The 17,032-nt window shown below is 22.6% G+C and overlaps 4 long non-coding RNA genes across 4 annotated transcripts; all 4 read right to left on the minus strand.

The window, feature by feature from the left end:
* Nucleotides 1-72: 72 nt before the first annotated feature.
* Nucleotides 73-694, minus strand: LOC127082942 (uncharacterized). Its single transcript, XR_007788271.1, has 2 exons — nucleotides 439-694; nucleotides 73-257 (listed from the first exon to the last, which is right to left on the minus strand). It is a non-coding gene; the product is annotated as an uncharacterized LOC127082942 (long non-coding RNA).
* A 3,815-nt stretch (nucleotides 695-4,509) lies between these two features.
* Nucleotides 4,510-5,131, minus strand: LOC127083285 (uncharacterized). Its single transcript, XR_007788382.1, has 2 exons — nucleotides 4,876-5,131; nucleotides 4,510-4,694 (listed from the first exon to the last, which is right to left on the minus strand). It is a non-coding gene; the product is annotated as an uncharacterized LOC127083285 (long non-coding RNA).
* A 3,825-nt stretch (nucleotides 5,132-8,956) lies between these two features.
* Nucleotides 8,957-9,578, minus strand: LOC127083188 (uncharacterized). Its single transcript, XR_007788338.1, has 2 exons — nucleotides 9,323-9,578; nucleotides 8,957-9,141 (listed from the first exon to the last, which is right to left on the minus strand). It is a non-coding gene; the product is annotated as an uncharacterized LOC127083188 (long non-coding RNA).
* A 3,830-nt stretch (nucleotides 9,579-13,408) lies between these two features.
* Nucleotides 13,409-14,030, minus strand: LOC127083133 (uncharacterized). Its single transcript, XR_007788333.1, has 2 exons — nucleotides 13,775-14,030; nucleotides 13,409-13,593 (listed from the first exon to the last, which is right to left on the minus strand). It is a non-coding gene; the product is annotated as an uncharacterized LOC127083133 (long non-coding RNA).
* Nucleotides 14,031-17,032: the final 3,002 nt, after the last annotated feature.

Below are 17,032 nucleotides of genomic sequence, written 5' to 3' on the forward strand. Positions count from 1 at the left end.
GAAATGAAATTACATTATTGATACTTCAAAAAAAATTATGTAAATTTCAGATGGAGTGTTTGTAGATAAATGTATTCAAAGAAACAACGTAAATGTTTATTTTATATTCAAACTTTCCAAATTGCAACAACATTCACCCCCTAAACACGAGCCACCTTTTGGTTTGCCCAATGATGCTTTACAAAAATGGTCACACTGTTCTGGTGAAGTTGGACAAAAATTTGATGCGAAGCATAATTTTCCGTTTGCTCCTGAAACTATCATTTCAATTACATTAGAAATAATATATAAAATTGTGTTCATAAGATTGTGTTTTCTTAAACAAAAACATATTCCTTTTAGTATACTCGATAGTATCCTACCATCCAAATGCTTTAATAAAAAACATAACAATGAATATGAAGCAATAAAAATTGAGTTTTATAATTAGATTATTACCGGCAACCATGCCTGAAGCAATGCAAATGATCAAAATGGTTAAAATGAGAGTCTTGTAGGATGCCATTTTGTTTTTTAATGTTGAAGTAAGCATGTTGCAAATGCCTATTTATAAGGACTTTGGGAATTAAGTTAGAACAATAGTTTCAAGAAGTGAGCCAAAGGACATAATTTAATTATGAAATACGATATTATCCCGATTTTAAAAATTCTATCTTTTAATTTATTTTTTTGCTTTTTTTAAATCGACCCAATGAATAATACATAAAATTTCCAAATATTATTTTATTTATATAACTTCTCAAATATTAAACTATTTTTGGGATAGATTTAAATTTTTATTAATACCCAATAATGATGGGGACATATTATTGTTCAGAATTAAACACCATGTCAATATACAAGTTTTATACGACATAACCTATTAAATTCCTGTGTAAAAAAGCCATTGAAATGTCAACTTTAATATGTTTTAATAACATCTCTTTTAGTAGTAAAACATTTTTTAGTCATTTATTAAATTGTCACAAATATTAAACAGTTACGAAACTCAAAATAAAAAAACATGATAATTTTATTTCTCAATATGTTTTAAGAGTCAAATTTTATTTTCCAAATTGCTTTAGTTAGATCCCATAATTAATCTACAAATGCAGAGAATTTAGTCTATATAATATGTTTATTACATCTTTTGACTACAATGTCTTCCCCAACCAATGGTACAAATAAAAATATAATTTTTTTGTGAATAGTTATAAAAAATTATTTATATTTTCTATATTATGTGGTTACAACGTCTTTCATATCCAACCGTAAAAATTAGAAACAAAACTTTTTAAGTTGTCCAAAAATCTAACAAAACACTGTTGGAAGATTTAACTAATTAATTATTTTTTAACAACTAATTTTAACTTATTTTATAAAAATTTAATGATTCAATCTATAAAGGAATTGTATTTGATATTTTTTTTATATATCATTATTGTTAATTTTAAATAGATGGAAACATATTTCAAATAGAAAATAGTCATGCTTTTTAAATAGTAATGTGTAAGATATTATCAGAACGAAAGTGATCTTCTATTTAACATATAAAATATATATATATATATATATATATATATATATATATATATATATATATATATATATATATATATAGTAATTCAGAATAATTTTTACCTTATTTGATTAATAATTTTTCTATATTTTCTGTAACTTAAACAAAAATATTAACTTTTAAGTATTATTTTGATAAAAAATATTGGGCAACACTTAAGTTTTTCTCTGTTATATGAATATTGATAAAATAAGAGAAAAAATATACTCCAAAGTTAAAAAACCATCATTTGATATTCTTATTAATAAATATTAAAAAAAAATATATAAAACTTATTTTTCTACTATTTTTCCATAAACTAATATCTTGGCCTAAACCATTGGTTTAAAATCCAATCACTTTTTATCTTAATAAAAAAACTTTTCTTAAACTCATAAAGCCCATTATTGTTAAAAGTAATGTATTGTCTACTAATAAATATTCTTTTATTTATGAAAAATATTTTTAAAATTATTTTTTACAAAACCTAACGATTTCTTCTATCAATGAATTGTATTTCCTTAATTACTTCTTGTTGTGCCATTTTGGAAATTTTAACTACATGGCAATATATTTCAAATGAGAAATCTTATCTTTTATTTCAACGTTATTGTGTTTAATATTAAGAGGATAAGAACATAAGACTAACTTATAGAATAAATTAATATATATTAATTTGAAATAAATTTTGTACATTATATTTTATCAAATAATTTGTTGATCAAATAAATTAGTTTCATACATATGAATATACAAATTTTATGTGACATATCCTATTAAATGCCAACTTTTATAGGTTCATCAATGTTTTAAAAATCGAACCGGTGAAATTCCTGGTTTAAGGTTCAATGAATTCAACCGGTTAAACATACAGTTGAACTGTTTATTAAATAAACTAATATTCATAGATATGTCACACATAATCATAGGTTCACAACTTAATAAAAGAAATATTTCAAAAATAAATTACAAACTTAATACGACAATGTCAATAGCATATATAATAACACAACATAGTTGCACAGTTCATTTCATCTTCATTTAAGAATAATTTGAACAAATTAAAAAGTTATAATAAAATAACTTAAGCTAATTCAAACCAAAATTAAAATAATAGAAGATAATAACTAAAATAAAGTTCAAATAACTAAGAATAGCTAAATCAAATAAGATAAAATACCAAAAATAAAGAATACAATAAACTAAATTAAATTAAAAAAATCGAGTTGAACTACGACAAACAAGTTAAAGTTGACAACAACAAACAATATTGAATTAAACGGAAATTAACATTATGCAGGACATCGTGACTATGTTTGAAAAAGACAGCGTGATGATGATGAAGTGTAGTTGAAAGAAAAACTATAACGATGTGACCAAACTTAGAAGTTTGTATGGATGTAAAAAATGTAATTCTTTTTTGTGATTGGGGAATGCGTGTTAAGTTTTAATATTGACATATTAATTTTTAAAGTGTTTTTTAACAAAATGGTCAATTTGATGTATTTTTCTGAACCAGACGGTATAACAAAACCAACTTCGGTTATTTGGTTCGAATGGTTTTGGACGGTTCAATCTAGTTTTTGCAATTTTATTCCGGTTTTGACCCACTAGCGGTTTTAAAAGGTTGACCCAACCAGATTCATCGCTGGTTCCCGGACCAACCGATTGAACCGACCGGTTCGATCTTGTTTTTAAAACATTTGGTTCAAAAAAATTATTTTGATACATATAAACATACAAATTGTATACAACATATCCTATTAAACTCCAACTTTTATAGATTCAATTAAGATCTCTTTTATTAGTGACGATTAATAATGTCAAATATTTTCACAACTCTTGATTTTAAAATATTATAACTCTCTTTCTAGATTTCTTTTTAAAAGAAATTTAAAATTTAAAATTACTTTCTGTAGAACCCATAATTCTTCTTCAAGTGCAGATCATATAATCTGGATAATATTTTTATTTCATAAAATATCTTTCATAATCAATGTTACAGAATAAAATAAAAATATTTACAGATGGCTTTTAGGTAGTATTTTAATAAAAATATTGGCAACACATAGGTTTTGCTCTAATTCTTACACATCTGTAAAAAATAACCTATAAAAACTACTCGAAAGTTAAAACAAATTATTTAATAATCTACTACATATGTAAATTGGAGTATTTTCTAGGTAATAAATATTAAGTTACTCTCTAACAATTTATATTTAAATTATTTTCATTAAACTTGAATAATTCAATCTATACATTAATTGTGTCTCCTAAAATATTTTGTGTTGTTCCATTGTGTTTAATAACATGAGATTGAGAACATCAGTCTAACTTATTAATGAAATAATTATATATTAATTAAAAATATATTATTTTCACTATATTTGATCAAATAATTTGAAGATATTTTATTATAATCCAAACCACTTGATAAAATAATTTGATGAGATTTTATTATAATTTAAACACCAATATTAGCTTTTAATTATTATTTTTACAAAAACAACGGATGTCATTTGAATTTCTTATTATTAACTATTGCTAAAATATAAGGTCATTAGATAACAATGTTTTTGATAAATTTAAAAAAATAATAATAAATGTCATACATTAAAAAAAATTTAATTATATTTCCTCAGTCTCAATAAAAACAAAATTCCGCACTTTTTTCTTTAAAGGAATATAAATATATTGTCATGTGAAGTTTATGTATGGTAGATTATTTTTATAAGTTACTCATGTTATATTTTTCATTATTTTTATAACTATAATTATAAAATCCATAACAACTATTAATTAAATAATTTGTAAATACATTAATTTAATATAAGTTTAGTGTTGAAAATTATTAAATTTTTATTCCAATTAATAAGTAGAAATTATAAAATTAAATATTTGAAATGAAATTACATTATTGATACTTCAAAAAAAATTATGTAAATTTCAGATGGAGTGTTTGTAGATAAATGTATTCAAAGAAACAACGTAAATGTTTATTTTATATTCAAACTTTCCAAATTGCAACAACATTCACCCCCTAAACACGAGCCACCTTTTGGTTTGCCCAATGATGCTTTACAAAAATGGTCACACTGTTCTGGTGAAGTTGGACAAAAATTTGATGCGAAGCATAATTTTCCGTTTGCTCCTGAAACTATCATTTCAATTACATTAGAAATAATATATAAAATTGTGTTCATAAGATTGTGTTTTCTTAAACAAAAACATATTCCTTTTAGTATACTCGATAGTATCCTACCATCCAAATGCTTTAATAAAAAACATAACAATGAATATGAAGCAATAAAAATTGAGTTTTATAATTAGATTATTACCGGCAACCATGCCTGAAGCAATGCAAATGATCAAAATGGTTAAAATGAGAGTCTTGTAGGATGCCATTTTGTTTTTTAATGTTGAAGTAAGCATGTTGCAAATGCCTATTTATAAGGACTTTGGGAATTAAGTTAGAACAATAGTTTCAAGAAGTGAGCCAAAGGACATAATTTAATTATGAAATACGATATTATCCCGATTTTAAAAATTCTATCTTTTAATTTATTTTTTTGCTTTTTTTAAATCGACCCAATGAATAATACATAAAATTTCCAAATATTATTTTATTTATATAACTTCTCAAATATTAAACTATTTTTGGGATAGATTTAAATTTTTATTAATACCCAATAATGATGGGGACATATTATTGTTCAGAATTAAACACCATGTCAATATACAAGTTTTATACGACATAACCTATTAAATTCCTGTGTAAAAAAGCCATTGAAATGTCAACTTTAATATGTTTTAATAACATCTCTTTTAGTAGTAAAACATTTTTTAGTCATTTATTAAATTGTCACAAATATTAAACAGTTACGAAACTCAAAATAAAAAAACATGATAATTTTATTTCTCAATATGTTTTAAGAGTCAAATTTTATTTTCCAAATTGCTTTATTTAGATCCCATAATTAATCTACAAATGCAGAGAATTTAGTCTATATAATATGTTTATTACATCTTTTGACTACAATGTCTTCCCCAACCAATGGTACAAATAAAAATATAATTTTTTTGTGAATAGTTATAAAAAATTATTTATATTTTCTATATTATGTGGTTACAACGTCTTTCATATCCAACCGTAAAAATTAGAAACAAAACTTTTTAAGTTGTCCAAAAATCTAACAAAACACTGTTGGAAGATTTAACTAATTAATTATTTTTTAACAACTAATTTTAACTTATTTTATAAAAATTTAATGATTCAATCTATAAAGGAATTGTATTTGATATTTTTTTTATATATCATTATTGTTAATTTTAAATAGATGGAAACATATTTCAAATAGAAAATAGTCATGCTTTTTAAATAGTAATGTGTAAGATATTATCAGAACGAAAGTGATCTTCTATTTAACATATAAAATATATATATATATATATATATATATATATATATATATATATATATATATATATATATATATATATATAGTAATTCAGAATAAATAATTTTTACCTTATTTGATTAATAATTTTTCTATATTTTCTGTAACTTAAACAAAAATATTAACTTTTAAGTATTATTTTGATAAAAAAATATTGGGCAACACTTAAGTTTTTCTCTGTTATATGAATATTGATAAAATAAGAGAAAAAATATACTCCAAAGTTAAAAAACCATCATTTGATATTCTTATTAATAAATATTAAAAAAAAATATATTAAAACTTATTTTTCTACTATTTTTCCATAAACTAATATCTTGGCCTAAACCATTGGTTTAAAATCCAATCACTTTTTATCTTAATAAAAAAACTTTTCTTAAACTCATAAAGCCCATTATTGTTAAAAGTAATGTATTGTCTACTAATAAATATTCTTTTATTTATGAAAAATATTTTTAAAATTATTTTTTACAAAACCTAACGATTTCTTCTATCAATGAATTGTATTTCCTTAATTACTTCTTGTTGTGCCATTTTGGAAATTTTAACTACATGGCAATATATTTCAAATGAGAAATCTTATCTTTTATTTCAACGTTATTGTGTTTAATATTAAGAGGATAAGAACATAAGACTAACTTATAGAATAAATTAATATATATTAATTTGAAATAAATTTTGTACATTATATTTTATCAAATAATTTGTTGATCAAATAAATTAGTTTCATACATATGAATATACAAATTTTATGTGACATATCCTATTAAATGCCAACTTTTATAGGTTCATCAATGTTTTAAAAATCGAACCGGTGAAATTCCTGGTTTAAGGTTCAATGAATTCAACCGGTTAAACATACAGTTGAACTGTTTATTAAATAAACTAATATTCATAGATATGTCACACATAATCATAGGTTCACAACTTAATAAAAGAAATATTTCAAAAATAAATTACAAACTTAATACGACAATGTCAATAGCATATATAATAACACAACATAGTTGCACAGTTCATTTCATCTTCATTTAAGAATAATTTGAACAAATTAAAAAGTTATAATAAAATAACTTAAGCTAATTCAAACCAAAATTAAAATAATAGAAGATAATAACTAAAATAAAGTTCAAATAACTAAGAATAGCTAAATCAAATAAGATAAAATACCAAAAATAAAGAATACAATAAACTAAATTAAATTAAAAAAATCGAGTTGAACTACGGCAAACAAGTTAAAGTTGACAACAACAAACAATATTGAATTAAACGGAAATTAACATTATGCAGGACATCGTGACTATGTTTGAAAAAGACAGCGTGATGATGATGAAGTGTAGTTGAAAGAAAAACTATAACGATGTGACCAAACTTAGAAGTTTGTATGGATGTAAAAAATGTAATTCTTTTTTGTGATTGGGGAATGCGTGTTAAGTTTTAATATTGACATATTAATTTTTAAAGTGTTTTTTAACAAAATGGTCAATTTGATGTATTTTTCTGAACCAGACGGTATAACAAAACCAACTTCGGTTATTTGGTTCGAATGGTTTTGGACGGTTCAATCTAGTTTTTGCAATTTTATTCCGGTTTTGACCCACTAGCGGTTTTAAAAGGTTGACCCAACCAGATTCATCGCTGGTTCCCGGACCAACCGATTGAACCGACCGGTTCGATCTTGTTTTTAAAACATTTGGTTCAAAAAAATTATTTTGATACATATAAACATACAAATTGTATACAACATATCCTATTAAACTCCAACTTTTATAGATTCAATTAAGATCTCTTTTATTAGTGACGATTAATAATGTCAAATATTTTCACAACTCTTGATTTTAAAATATTATAACTCTCTTTCTAGATTTCTTTTTAAAAGAAATTTAAAATTTAAAATTACTTTCTGTAGAACCCATAATTCTTCTTCAAGTGCAGATCATATAATCTGGATAATATTTTTATTTCATAAAATATCTTTCATAATCAATGTTACAGAATAAAATAAAAATATTTACAGATGGCTTTTAGGTAGTATTTTAATAAAAATATTGGCAACACATAGGTTTTGCTCTAATTCTTACACATCTGTAAAAAATAACCTATAAAAACTACTCGAAAGTTAAAACAAATTATTTAATAATCTACTACATATGTAAATTGGAGTATTTTCTAGGTAATAAATATTAAGTTACTCTCTAACAATTTATATTTAAATTATTTTCATTAAACTTGAATAATTCAATCTATACATTAATTGTGTCTCCTAAAATATTTTGTGTTGTTCCATTGTGTTTAATAACATGAGATTGAGAACATCAGTCTAACTTATTAATGAAATAATTATATATTAATTAAAAATATATTATTTTCACTATATTTGATCAAATAATTTGAAGATATTTTATTATAATCCAAACCACTTGATAAAATAATTTGATGAGATTTTATTATAATTTAAACACCAATATTAGCTTTTAATTATTATTTTTACAAAAACAACGGATGTCATTTGAATTTCTTATTATTAACTATTGCTAAAATATAAGGTCATTAGATAACAATGTTTTTGATAAATTTAAAAAAATAATAATAAATGTCATACATTAAAAAAAATTTAATTATATTTCCTCAGTCTCAATAAAAACAAAATTCCGCACTTTTTTCTTTAAAGGAATATAAATATTTTGTCATGTGAAGTTTATGTATGGTAGATTATTTTTATAAGTTACTCATGTTATATTTTTCATTATTTTTATAACTATAATTATAAAATCCATAACAACTATTAATTAAATAATTTGTAAATACATTAATTTAATATAAGTTTAGTGTTGAAAATTATTAAATTTTTATTCCAATTAATAAGTAGAAATTATAAAATTAAATATTTGAAATGAAATTACATTATTGATACTTCAAAAAAAATTATGTAAATTTCAGATGGAGTGTTTGTAGATAAATGTATTCAAAGAAACAACGTAAATGTTTATTTTATATTCAAACTTTCCAAATTGCAACAACATTCACCCCCTAAACACGAGCCACCTTTTGGTTTGCCCAATGATGCTTTACAAAAATGGTCACACTGTTCTGGTGAAGTTGGACAAAAATTTGATGCGAAGCATAATTTTCCGTTTGCTCCTGAAACTATCATTTCAATTACATTAGAAATAATATATAAAATTGTGTTCATAAGATTGTGTTTTCTTAAACAAAAACATATTCCTTTTAGTATACTCGATAGTATCCTACCATCCAAATGCTTTAATAAAAAACATAACAATGAATATGAAGCAATAAAAATTGAGTTTTATAATTAGATTATTACCGGCAACCATGCCTGAAGCAATGCAAATGATCAAAATGGTTAAAATGAGAGTCTTGTAGGATGCCATTTTGTTTTTTAATGTTGAAGTAAGCATGTTGCAAATGCCTATTTATAAGGACTTTGGGAATTAAGTTAGAACAATAGTTTCAAGAAGTGAGCCAAAGGACATAATTTAATTATGAAATACGATATTATCCCGATTTTAAAAATTCTATCTTTTAATTTATTTTTTTGCTTTTTTTAAATCGACCCAATGAATAATACATAAAATTTCCAAATATTATTTTATTTATATAACTTCTCAAATATTAAACTATTTTTGGGATAGATTTAAATTTTTATTAATACCCAATAATGATGGGGACATATTATTGTTCAGAATTAAACACCATGTCAATATACAAGTTTTATACGACATAACCTATTAAATTCCTGTGTAAAAAAGCCATTGAAATGTCAACTTTAATATGTTTTAATAACATCTCTTTTAGTAGTAAAACATTTTTTAGTCATTTATTAAATTGTCACAAATATTAAACAGTTACGAAACTCAAAATAAAAAAACATGATAATTTTATTTCTCAATATGTTTTAAGAGTCAAATTTTATTTTCCAAATTGCTTTATTTAGATCCCATAATTAATCTACAAATTCAGAGAATTTAGTCTATATAATATGTTTATTACATCTTTTGACTACAATGTCTTCCCCAACCAATGGTACAAATAAAAATATAATTTTTTTGTGAATAGTTATAAAAAATTATTTATATTTTCTATATTATGTGGTTACAACGTCTTTCATATCCAACCGTAAAAATTAGAAACAAAACTTTTTAAGTTGTCCAAAAATCTAACAAAACACTGTTGGAAGATTTAACTAATTAATTATTTTTTAACAACTAATTTTAACTTATTTTATAAAAATTTAATGATTCAATCTATAAAGGAATTGTATTTGATATTTTTTTTATATATCATTATTGTTAATTTTAAATAGATGGAAACATATTTCAAATAGAAAATAGTCATGCTTTTTAAATAGTAATGTGTAAGATATTATCAGAACGAAAGTGATCTTCTATTTAACATATAAAATATATATATATATATATATATATATATATATATATATATATATATATATATATATATATATATATATATATATAGTAATTCAGAATAAATAATTTTTACCTTATTTGATTAATAATTTTTCTATATTTTCTGTAACTTAAACAAAAATATTAACTTTTAAGTATTATTTTGATAAAAAAATATTGGGCAACACTTAAGTTTTTCTCTGTTATATGAATATTGATAAAATAAGAGAAAAAATATACTCCAAAGTTAAAAAACCATCATTTGATATTCTTATTAATAAATATTAAAAAAAATATATTAAAACTTATTTTTCTACTATTTTTCCATAAACTAATATCTTGGCCTAAACCATTGGTTTAAAATCCAATCACTTTTTATCTTAATAAAAAAACTTTTCTTAAACTCATAAAGCCCATTATTGTTAAAAGTAATGTATTGTCTACTAATAAATATTCTTTTATTTATGAAAAATATTTTTAAAATTATTTTTTACAAAACCTAACGATTTCTTCTATCAATGAATTGTATTTCCTTAATTACTTCTTGTTGTGCCATTTTGGAAATTTTAACTACATGGCAATATATTTCAAATGAGAAATCTTATCTTTTATTTCAACGTTATTGTGTTTAATATTAAGAGGATAAGAACATAAGACTAACTTATAGAATAAATTAATATATATTAATTTGAAATAAATTTTGTACATTATATTTTATCAAATAATTTGTTGATCAAATAAATTAGTTTCATACATATGAATATACAAATTTTATGTGACATATCCTATTAAATGCCAACTTTTATAGGTTCATCAATGTTTTAAAAATCGAACCGGTGAAATTCCTGGTTTAAGGTTCAATGAATTCAACCGGTTAAACATACAGTTGAACTGTTTATTAAATAAACTAATATTCATAGATATGTCACACATAATCATAGGTTCACAACTTAATAAAAGAAATATTTCAAAAATAAATTACAAACTTAATACGACAATGTCAATAGCATATATAATAACACAACATAGTTGCACAGTTCATTTCATCTTCATTTAAGAATAATTTGAACAAATTAAAAAGTTATAATAAAATAACTTAAGCTAATTCAAACCAAAATTAAAATAATAGAAGATAATAACTAAAATAAAGTTCAAATAACTAAGAATAGCTAAATCAAATAAGATAAAATACCAAAAATAAAGAATACAATAAACTAAATTAAATTAAAAAAATCGAGTTGAACTACGGCAAACAAGTTAAAGTTGACAACAACAAACAATATTGAATTAAACGGAAATTAACATTATGCAGGACATCGTGACTATGTTTGAAAAAGACAGCGTGATGATGATGAAGTGTAGTTGAAAGAAAAACTATAACGATGTGACCAAACTTAGAAGTTTGTATGGATGTAAAAAATGTAATTCTTTTTTGTGATTGGGGAATGCGTGTTAAGTTTTAATATTGACATATTAATTTTTAAAGTGTTTTTTAACAAAATGGTCAATTTGATGTATTTTTCTGAACCAGACGGTATAACAAAACCAACTTCGGTTATTTGGTTCGAATGGTTTTGGACGGTTCAATCTAGTTTTTGCAATTTTATTCCGGTTTTGACCCACTAGCGGTTTTAAAAGGTTGACCCAACCAGATTCATCGCTGGTTCCCGGACCAACCGATTGAACCGACCGGTTCGATCTTGTTTTTAAAACATTTGGTTCAAAAAAATTATTTTGATACATATAAACATACAAATTGTATACAACATATCCTATTAAACTCCAACTTTTATAGATTCAATTAAGATCTCTTTTATTAGTGACGATTAATAATGTCAAATATTTTCACAACTCTTGATTTTAAAATATTATAACTCTCTTTCTAGATTTCTTTTTAAAAGAAATTTAAAATTTAAAATTACTTTCTGTAGAACCCATAATTCTTCTTCAAGTGCAGATCATATAATCTGGATAATATTTTTATTTCATAAAATATCTTTCATAATCAATGTTACAGAATAAAATAAAAATATTTACAGATGGCTTTTAGGTAGTATTTTAATAAAAATATTGGCAACACATAGGTTTTGCTCTAATTCTTACACATCTGTAAAAAATAACCTATAAAAACTACTCGAAAGTTAAAACAAATTATTTAATAATCTACTACATATGTAAATTGGAGTATTTTCTAGGTAATAAATATTAAGTTACTCTCTAACAATTTATATTTAAATTATTTTCATTAAACTTGAATAATTCAATCTATACATTAATTGTGTCTCCTAAAATATTTTGTGTTGTTCCATTGTGTTTAATAACATGAGATTGAGAACATCAGTCTAACTTATTAATGAAATAATTATATATTAATTAAAAATATATTATTTTCACTATATTTGATCAAATAATTTGAAGATATTTTATTATAATCCAAACCACTTGATAAAATAATTTGATGAGATTTTATTATAATTTAAACACCAATATTAGCTTTTAATTATTATTTTTACAAAAACAACGGATGTCATTTGAATTTCTTATTATTAACTATTGCTAAAATATAAGGTCATTAGATAACAATGTTTTTGATAAATTTAAAAAAATAATAATAAATGTCATACATTAAAAAAAATTTAATTATATTTCCTCAGTCTCAATAAAAACAAAATTCCGCACTTTTTTCTTTAAAGGAATATAAATATATTGTCATGTGAAGTTTATGTATGGTAGATTATTTTTATAAGTTACTCATGTTATATTTTTCATTATTTTTATAACTATAATTATAAAATCCATAACAACTATTAATTAAATAATTTGTAAATACATTAATTTAATATAAGTTTAGTGTTGAAAATTATTAAATTTTTATTCCAATTAATAAGTAGAAATTATAAAATTAAATATTTGAAATGAAATTACATTATTGATACTTCAAAAAAAATTATGTAAATTTCAGATGGAGTGTTTGTAGATAAATGTATTCAAAGAAACAACGTAAATGTTTATTTTATATTCAAACTTTCCAAATTGCAACAACATTCACCCCCTAAACACGAGCCACCTTTTGGTTTGCCCAATGATGCTTTACAAAAATGGTCACACTGTTCTGGTGAAGTTGGACAAAAATTTGATGCGAAGCATAATTTTCCGTTTGCTCCTGAAACTATCATTTCAATTACATTAGAAATAATATATAAAATTGTGTTCATAAGATTGTGTTTTCTTAAACAAAAACATATTCCTTTTAGTATACTCGATAGTATCCTACCATCCAAATGCTTTAATAAAAAACATAACAATGAATATGAAGCAATAAAAATTGAGTTTTATAATTAGATTATTACCGGCAACCATGCCTGAAGCAATGCAAATGATCAAAATGGTTAAAATGAGAGTCTTGTAGGATGCCATTTTGTTTTTTAATGTTGAAGTAAGCATGTTGCAAATGCCTATTTATAAGGACTTTGGGAATTAAGTTAGAACAATAGTTTCAAGAAGTGAGCCAAAGGACATAATTTAATTATGAAATACGATATTATCCCGATTTTAAAAATTCTATCTTTTAATTTATTTTTTTGCTTTTTTTAAATCGACCCAATGAATAATACATAAAATTTCCAAATATTATTTTATTTATATAACTTCTCAAATATTAAACTATTTTTGGGATAGATTTAAATTTTTATTAATACCCAATAATGATGGGGACATATTATTGTTCAGAATTAAACACCATGTCAATATACAAGTTTTATACGACATAACCTATTAAATTCCTGTGTAAAAAAGCCATTGAAATGTCAACTTTAATATGTTTTAATAACATCTCTTTTAGTAGTAAAACATTTTTTAGTCATTTATTAAATTGTCACAAATATTAAACAGTTACGAAACTCAAAATAAAAAAACATGATAATTTTATTTCTCAATATGTTTTAAGAGTCAAATTTTATTTTCCAAATTGCTTTATTTAGATCCCATAATTAATCTACAAATTCAGAGAATTTAGTCTATATAATATGTTTATTACATCTTTTGACTACAATGTCTTCCCCAACCAATGGTACAAATAAAAATATAATTTTTTTGTGAATAGTTATAAAAAATTATTTATATTTTCTATATTATGTGGTTACAACGTCTTTCATATCCAACCGTAAAAATTAGAAACAAAACTTTTTAAGTTGTCCAAAAATCTAACAAAACACTGTTGGAAGATTTAACTAATTAATTATTTTTTAACAACTAATTTTAACTTATTTTATAAAAATTTAATGATTCAATCTATAAAGGAATTGTATTTGATATTTTTTTTATATATCATTATTGTTAATTTTAAATAGATGGAAACATATTTCAAATAGAAAATAGTCATGCTTTTTAAATAGTAATGTGTAAGATATTATCAGAACGAAAGTGATCTTCTATTTAACATATAAAATATATATATATATATATATATATATATATATATATATATATATATATATATATATAGTAATTCAGAATAAATAATTTTTACCTTATTTGATTAATAATTTTTCTATATTTTCTGTAACTTAAACAAAAATATTAACTTTTAAGTATTATTTTGATAAAAAAATATTGGGCAACACTTAAGTTTTTCTCTGTTATATGAATATTGATAAAATAAGAGAAAAAATATACTCCAAAGTTAAAAAACCATCATTTGATATTCTTATTAATAAATATTAAAAAAAAATATATGAAAACTTATTTTTCTACTATTTTTCCATAAACTAATATCTTGGCCTAAACCATTGGTTTAAAATCCAATCACTTTTTATCTTAATAAAAAAACTTTTCTTAAACTCATAAAGCCCATTATTGTTAAAAGTAATGTATTGTCTACTAATAAATATTCTTTTATTTATGAAAAATATTTTTAAAATTATTTTTTACAAAACCTAACGATTTCTTCTATCAATGAATTGTATTTCCTTAATTACTTCTTGTTGTGCCATTTTGGAAATTTTAACTACATGGCAATATATTTCAAATGAGAAATCTTATCTTTTATTTCAACGTTATTGTGTTTAATATTAAGAGGATAAGAACATAAGACTAACTTATAGAATAAATTAATATATATTAATTTGAAATAAATTTTGTACATTATATTTTATCAAATAATTTGTTGATCAAATAAATTAGTTTCATACATATGAATATACAAATTTTATGTGACATATCCTATTAAATGCCAACTTTTATAGGTTCATCAATGTTTTAAAAATCGAACCGGTGAAATTCCTGGTTTAAGGTTCAATGAATTCAACCGGTTAAACATACAGTTGAACTGTTTATTAAATAAACTAATATTCATAGATATGTCACACATAATCATAGGTTCACAACTTAATAAAAGAAATATTTCAAAAATAAATTACAAACTTAATACGACAATGTCAATAGCATATATAATAACACAACATAGTTGCACAGTTCATTTCATCTTCATTTAAGAATAATTTGAACAAATTAAAAAGTTATAATAAAATAACTTAAGCTAATTCAAACCAAAATTAAAATAATAGAAGATAATAACTAAAATAAAGTTCAAATAACTAAGAATAGCTAAATCAAATAAGATAAAATACCAAAAATAAAGAATACAATAAACTAAATTAAATTAAAAAAAATCGAGTTGAACTACGGCAAACAAGTTAAAGTTGACAACAACAAACAATATTGAATTAAACGGAAATTAACATTATGCAGGACATCGTGACTATGTTTGAAAAAGACAGCGTGATGATGATGAAGTGTAGTTGAAAGAAAAACTATAACGATGTGACCAAACTTAGAAGTTTGTATGGATGTAAAAAATGTAATTCTTTTTTGTGATTGGGGAATGCGTGTTAAGTTTTAATATTGACATATTAATTTTTAAAGTGTTTTTTAACAAAATGGTCAATTTGATGTATTTTTCTGAACCAGACGGTATAACAAAACCAACTTCGGTTATTTGGTTCGAATGGTTTTGGACGGTTCAATCTAGTTTTTGCAATTTTATTCCGGTTTTGACCCACTAGCGGTTTTAAAAGGTTGACCCAACCAGATTCATCGCTGGTTCCCGGACCAACCGATTGAACCGACCGGTTCGATCTTGTTTTTAAAACATTTGGTTCAAAAAAATTATTTTGATACATATAAACATACAAATTGTATACAACATATCCTATTAAACTCCAACTTTTATAGATTCAATTAAGATCTCTTTTATTAGTGACGATTAATAATGTCAAATATTTTCACAACTCTTGATTTTAAAATATTATAACTCTCTTTCTAGATTTCTTTTTAAAAGAAATTTAAAATTTAAAATTACTTTCTGTAGAACCCATAATTCTTCTTCAAGTGCAGATCATATAATCTGGATAATATTTTTATTTCATAAAATATCTTTCATAATCAATGTTACAGAATAAAATAAAAATATTTACAGATGGCTTTTAGGTAGTATTTTAATAAAAATATTGGCAACACATAGGTTTTGCTCTAATTCTTACACATCTGTAAAAAATAACCTATAAAAACTACTCGAAAGTTAAAACAAATTATTTAATAATCTACTACAT

This window comes from Lathyrus oleraceus, chromosome 1, assembly GCF_024323335.1.
Source record: "Lathyrus oleraceus cultivar Zhongwan6 chromosome 1, CAAS_Psat_ZW6_1.0, whole genome shotgun sequence".
NCBI classification, from domain to species: domain Eukaryota; kingdom Viridiplantae; phylum Streptophyta; class Magnoliopsida; order Fabales; family Fabaceae; genus Lathyrus; species Lathyrus oleraceus.